The sequence below is a fragment of the Lycium ferocissimum genome, chromosome 9 (genome assembly GCF_029784015.1).
Source record: "Lycium ferocissimum isolate CSIRO_LF1 chromosome 9, AGI_CSIRO_Lferr_CH_V1, whole genome shotgun sequence".
NCBI classification, from domain to species: Eukaryota; Viridiplantae; Streptophyta; class Magnoliopsida; order Solanales; family Solanaceae; genus Lycium; species Lycium ferocissimum.
In genome coordinates this window covers 12,882,096-12,888,095 of record NC_081350.1, presented here as the reverse complement: position 1 = coordinate 12,888,095, position 6,000 = coordinate 12,882,096, and positions in this window count along the sequence as shown.

Here is a 6,000-nt window from a genome sequence, read left to right as displayed (position 1 = left end):
ATCTTTACCCCAAATAGGCATAGTTTGTTATGAAATCTTGTCTTGCGATTTCTTTTTTACCTCTGCTGGGATACTACATAAGTTATGCCTTAATTACCCCTAATAGGCTTAATTTGCTATGAAATCTTACCTTGCGAATTTTCTTTTTTACTCTGCTGGAGTTTGAACCCAGAATGTCAGGGTATTTTCGGCCACCTTTTTAGCCGAAGGGCAAAATTAAAGACCAGCAATTTGAGAGGCAAAAATTAAAGACCACCCCGAAATAAGGACATTCATGCGAATTGCCCCTTAAACTATGTCTAACTTGAACTATGTCCAAAATAACCGCTAATAATCATTTGCCCATTTAACCCGCTCCAATTATTGGACTGTTTCTATTCTTAGGAGCTAAATTTGATACCTCTATTATGAATGTTGAGTTAGATTGTGAGAGATGAACGAATCTTAATTTGTTTGATGCTGTGAAAGCAACAAGGTATCAGTATTCCCAATAATCAAGGTAGAGAAGGAATTAATAATTGTTCAACCCAAAATTAAAGCTTCACGTTCACGCCAAGTTTAGAGAGCATAATTATTTTGAACCATGATGATATAGGGTAGGTACTCAATAATCTCAAAATATTTTTCTATTACGTTGTCAAATTAACTTATAAACACTTTTCGGCTTCTCTACATGTTTGGTAATACCGATTTTTTTATAGGTCATATGTTTATAAGATAAAATCAGTCAATAGCCATAGATTTATCACTCCAAACTTATGATTTTACAGCTTATATGCAATTTTTTTACAATTTTATCCTTAATATTTATTTTAATCTTCAAAACACTCTTCCTAAAACTCAACTTTTTATTATATTTCTATTTTATTTCCATCATTCTTCCTTTTTCTATGTAAACGTACTTTAGATTTGCATTCTTTGTTGGAGGTTTTTAGTTTATATTCTTTGTAAACAATTCAAGGTAAATTTTAACAGAAAAGTACTTATCTACATTTTTTTTATCAAACATACTAACACTTATTATTGATTTTAATATTTTTATCCAAATACATAATTATTTATTTATAAAATTAGTTTCAACACTTAATGTTTATCAGCTACTTTTAATCGGCTAATTCAAACAGAAAATTTCAAAGGGATCGAGCTGTAGATGGGGTCCCTCTGTTTGCTTTGAAACGCCATTTACGCCGGTGAATGGTATCTTTACCCGAACATAACACGCTATCTGATGTCGCTTCATGTGAATAAAGTAAAAGAAATAGAAAAGTGGCATAAGATTCTTAATTGCTGTGATCCTTGACTTTAATTGGTTTTATTTTTCTACTATTACTTTCTTACTTTTGAGTATATTACCAACTGTACATTTTTTATTTTTTTTAATAGTTTCGGTCGAGCTTTTTGCTTTTTCCCAGGTCTCTTTTTCTTTGGGGTAGAAAAAGGGCAAGAATAAAAACTTTGTATGGAAGGAAGGTATGAGAGGAGAAAATTAAAATGACTATTGTCAACATTTATTCAGTGACAATACGATGCCATTTCCTTTTCTTCCTTTTTCAATTCCTCTTTTTGACTTCGACTAAAATGAAATGATATGAACAGAAACAATCATATAGTAGATCCTGACTTACTAACAATTAAAACCCTTGCTTAATCCTTGTCATAATGACTTGTTTCTTACTAGGAATAGCCTGTTTGGCTAAATTTATTTTTCTCAAAAGTATTTAATTTTTTAAAAAAGTGCTTATTTAAAAAAAAAAAAAAAAAAAAAAAGTGAAGTGTTTAGCCAAACTTTTAGGAGAAAATAAATCTTTTTGCAAGAAAGTTTAAATTTAAGATGCGGACCTAAGATACTTTTTTGTTAAAAAAAGTAGCTTTTAACTTTGATAATTCCTTCAAGTTATTTTTTGAAAAACGGCTTTTGAGGAAAAAAATACACTTAAAAACACTTGTTAAAAAAAGCCCATTTTTGACCAAACAATAATTCTTCTTCAAAAGTGTTTTTTTAAGTATGACCGTTTAATTAGTCGAACTCCGGAACTATGGGTGTTAGCCGAAGGGGCAAAATTTAAACATTTCAAATATGAAGGGCAAAATTTAAAGACCAAAAAGTACTTTTCAAAATAAGCTAATTTTAAAAGTTTGGTCAAACAGGTTATTAAAGAAGATACTTAATGAGAAGGTTAAATCTAACCCAAAGAATGCACTGCCCGCTAAATAAAAATGAAAGCAAGAAACAAAAGTAGGCTAATTCTTTAAACATTTATCACTGTACTTAATTGAATGTACACGTCACTCAATTTCTTTATCACCTGTTTTATGAAGGATGAGTTTTAGCAATATAAATGTGACGGATGAGTTTTAGCAATATAAATGTGCTTTTTCTATTTCAGCTTTAGTTGTTTGCAAATTTGTACATTTTCCTCACGTCTGTTTATTAGCCTTGAAGCAAACTTTATTTTAAGTCATTTCATAGATAAATTTCTGTGATTAATTTTACAAATTTGTATAAACAAGGCGCACATGAGTCTATTATCAAGAACTTTCCTCGAAGCTGAAGGAAAGGAATCAAAATAAGTTCGGGAACTCAGAGAAATTGAAAAGACTTAAATAAAATTGTGTTGTATCCAATTTTTAATTTTTCCTTTTCCATACAAAAGCGGAATCCACTTCGAATAGTAACACAGATATTCAAACTGTGAAAACATTTTCTTTCAAAATTTCCTCATTTAATCTATAATTTCATATTCGAAACAAAGCTATATTAATTCCCATATTTCTTGCTCTTTATTTGGTTTCTCTCGAGGAAGGAAGTAAGATTAGATGAGGATTGCACAAAATATAAATGTATATTAGTAAATTTTCTTGCATAATAATATCTCTTTTATATTATTATCAAAGCTCATATAATTGATACAATAATGAAAACTATGAAAATGACGCATACGTCTCTTTGCCGAACTTTCCTAGATAGTCTCAGCTCCTACGAATTGGGTGACCAGAATTAACCGCAAAATAAATAAATAAATAAATAAATAAATAAATAAAGCCGATTCTTAGGTGTAAAAAAAATGGGAACCAATTCTTATAACTTCTTAGAGGAACGGCATAAATATTCCCTAGACTAAGGGTGTGTTCGGTATGGAGGAAAACATTTTCTGCGAAAAATGTTTTCCAATTTTCCCATGTTCGTTTGGTCAAAAATTTTGAAAAACATTTTCTTTAGAAAACAAGTTCCTCAAAAATAGGGAAAATGACTTCCGTAATAAAAGTAGGGAAAACAAGTCTATAAGTGCATTCCACCAACCACCCAACCCACCCCCAACCACTCCCACCCCCACCCCCACCCCCACCCCCACCCCATCCTCACCCCACGCACCCCTGCCCCACCCCCAACCCCCTCCCAAAAAAAATTAATTTTGTTTTGAAAAAAAAGTTTTGAATTTTTTTCTTTATTTTTTGCACCACCCCACCCCACTCCCCGCCCCACCCCCACTCCACCCACCCCCGCTCCTAGCCCACTCCACCCACCCTTGCCCCGCCCACCCCACCCTCTCTCGCAAAAAAAAATTAATTTTGTTTTGAAAAAAAAGTTTTGAATTTTTTTTTTTTTTGGTTTTTTGCACCACCCCACCCCACCCCCACCCCCTCCCAAAAAAAAAATTAATTTTGTTTTGAAAAAAAAAATTGAATTTTGTTTTTTTAGTTTTTTGCACCACGCCACCCCATCCCTTCCCCACGCCTCGCCCCACCCCACCCATCCTGCCGCCACCCCCACCCCCTCGCAAAAAAAAAATTAATTTTGTTTTTAAAACAAAATTTTGAATTTTTTTTTTGCATCACCCCCCCCCCCCCCCCCCCCCAAAATTAATTTTGTTTTGAAAAAAAGTTTTGATTTTTTTTTTTTTTGGTTTTTGGCCCCACCCCCACCCCCCTTTCCCGACACCCCACCACCCCTCCAAAAAATATTAAGGTGGGTGGTTGTGGGGGTTGGTGTGGTATGGGTCCACACCGGGGGGGGGGGGGGGAGATGGTTTAGAAAATCCAGAAAAAAATTAAATATTTCAAAAAAAAAAAATTAGGGGTGGAGTTGTGGGCCTTGGGTGAGTACTTTCCTGAAAATATTTTCTACCAACCAAATGAACATTTAAAAATAAGTAAGAAATTCACTTATTTTCCGCTACCCAAATGAACATGAGAAAATAAGTAGAAATTCACTTATTTTCCAAGAACACATTTTCCAGGAAAACATTTTCCTTCATACCGAACACACCCTAATACTAGTTTGTTTGACCGAGCTTCAGAAAAATTTAAAGTATTATAACAAATATTTATTTTTATAGAATTGAGGTATTTGGCCATGGTTTCAATAAAAAAAAAAAAAAAGTGCTCTAAGTTATAGAAGTAGTAGAAATTGTTCTCTAAAAGCTGAAAAATGTACTTTTTTTTTTCTTTTCAGAATCACTTAAAGAATCTTGGCTAAGTATAAATTTCTAATTTAATATTAGAAGCATTTTTTTAATTTAAACAATCAAACACAAATTACTACTCTTCAAAAGTATTTTCTTAATTAAAATATAATTTTCAAAATAAGTAAAATCTGAAAACTTAATCAAACAGGCTATAAGGTCAAATTTTCAGTTACTCATTGCACCTTTACTGATGGAGTTTCATGCTATAAAACTTAGATTATACTCCAATATTGATTTACCATAAAACAAGATTAGGGCCCCGTTTGTCCATAGATACAAAAAAAAAAAAATCACTTTTTTTTTGGAATTTTTGAGTTGAAGTTGGAGTTGGAGTTGTGTTTGGCCATAGTTTTTGAAACGGAAAAGGGCCAAAATTACCCCTGAACTTTGAAAATAGTTTTTGTTATACTTTAGGGCCAATTATACGCTACAGTTATCTTATGAGGTCAATTATAATCTAAAAATCATCTCCCCTTCAAAATTATTTTACCCTTTAAAAAACTCAATCCGACCCGAATTTTTTTTAAAGCAAAAATAATAAGGAATTATTTTTATATTTTTTTTTGGAAAAATTATCCGTATTTGAAAAAAAAAAATTCGGTTTGATTGATTTTTTTTATTTGAGGGTAAAAAAAAATGATACGTATTAGCTTAGCTGATAATTGATTTAGTATATCGTTGTATAATTGACCCTAAAGATAACGAAAATTTTAACTATTTTTCAAAGTTCAACAACTTTTCCGTTTTTGAAATTATAGTTTTTGGCGAAATGTAGTTGTAAAAAAAATGAAAAAAGTGATTTTTTTTAAAAAAACAAGTTTTTTGAGTTTTTGATATTCCGGAATACAACTTGTTGTATTCGGAATTTTCATGGCCAAATACTGATTTCACAAAAAAGTGAAAAAAATTTCGGAAAAAATTGAATAATTTTTATGGTCAAACGGCACTAAGATAAACAGAACAATATCCCATAAATCCGTCCAGATTCTAAATAGTAAAAACAATTTCTGTACTTAGGAAATTACCTGTACTACCGAAAGAAGAAATAGCAAACGAAAGGTATCATCGGCAGCTACGTAAGAAGCTTCTAAAAGAAAAGATAGGAAATAGTAACATAGGTCGACTTAAAGACGGCTACTGGGACCCACCAACTACACCCATCATTCATTCAAAAAGCAAACTTCAATCTCAGCCGTACACGTCACATTAAATGAATATTCTTCAAGTCTATAAATTTTTGTGATTAATTTTACAAATTTGTATAAACAAGGCGCACATGAGTCTATTATCAAGAACTTTCCTCGAAGTTGAAGGAAAGGAATCAAAATAAGTTCGGGAACTCAGAGAAATTGGAAAGACTTAAATAAAATTGTGTTGTATCCAATTTTTAATTTTTCTTTTTCCATACAAAAGCGGAATCCACTTCGAATAGTAACACAGATATTCAAACTGTGAAAACATTTTCTTTCAAAATTTCCTCATTTAATCTATAATTTCATATTCGAAACAAAGCTATATTAATTCCCATATTTCT